This window comes from Hipposideros armiger, unplaced genomic scaffold (assembly GCF_001890085.2).
Source record: "Hipposideros armiger isolate ML-2016 unplaced genomic scaffold, ASM189008v1 scaffold_1315, whole genome shotgun sequence".
In the NCBI taxonomy this organism is placed as follows: Eukaryota; Metazoa; Chordata; class Mammalia; order Chiroptera; family Hipposideridae; genus Hipposideros; species Hipposideros armiger.
This window is the reverse complement of record NW_017732665.1, coordinates 26,425-27,188: the sequence shown is the minus strand read 5'-3', so window position 1 is coordinate 27,188 and position 764 is coordinate 26,425. Positions and strand designations below refer to the sequence as shown.

At 42.0% G+C, this 764-nt stretch overlaps 1 pseudogene; it reads right to left on the bottom strand.

The window, feature by feature from the left end:
- Positions 1-272, bottom strand: part of LOC109377187 (spermatogenesis-associated protein 31D1-like) — a 5,624-nt pseudogene extending 5,352 nt beyond the window's left edge.
- Between the last annotated feature and the right edge of the window lie 492 nt (positions 273-764).

Sequence of the window (764 nt, the reverse complement as noted above, 5' to 3'; positions counted from 1 at the left end):
GTGACACAGCCCCTCCCCCCACCAGCCCAGCAGATCCCTCCACCCCTCTTGGGCCTCTAGGTCCCTCTGCCCTACCCTGCCATCCTATTTTCTAAACCATCTTTCATCATATCAATAATTTACCTTAATGACATGTTCTGCTGGTTCCACCTGTAACCCAGATATTACCTGGGTCCCCCTTTACTGTGTGGAGACCTTGACTTGGGGCTTACCATGTCCACCACCTTGAAAGTCTCAAATTCTGCCTGGAATGTTTGCTTGTGCCCAGACATTTACAGAGACGGTTATATGTGCCCTGAAATCCATCTTTCCTATAGAATGTTTTGCCTCGCATGGACCAAGACATAGAACTTAAAGTTCTTTTATACTTAGTTCTCTGAATGTTGAATAGAAAATTTTAGTGTATTTCAGTTAGACTTTACTCTCTTCCATCAGAGGGGCTGACTCAAATAATTAAAATGAATAATTCATGTATTCAACATTCACACAAATGAAATCAGTATAAAACAAATGAAAATAATTAAACCCTCAAATTATCTAGGGGTAAGTTTGCAGCACTTTTCTGAAGTTAGTGAAGCTTAAACTACACAAATACTTTTGGGACATGCGCACACACACACACACACACACACACACACACACACACACACTTCCCCACTATCACCATCCAGCACCAGACTGGGACATATTTAGAATCCAGTAACCTACATGGACACATCATCATCACTTACAGTCCATAGTATACATGAGGGCCCAGTCTTGGT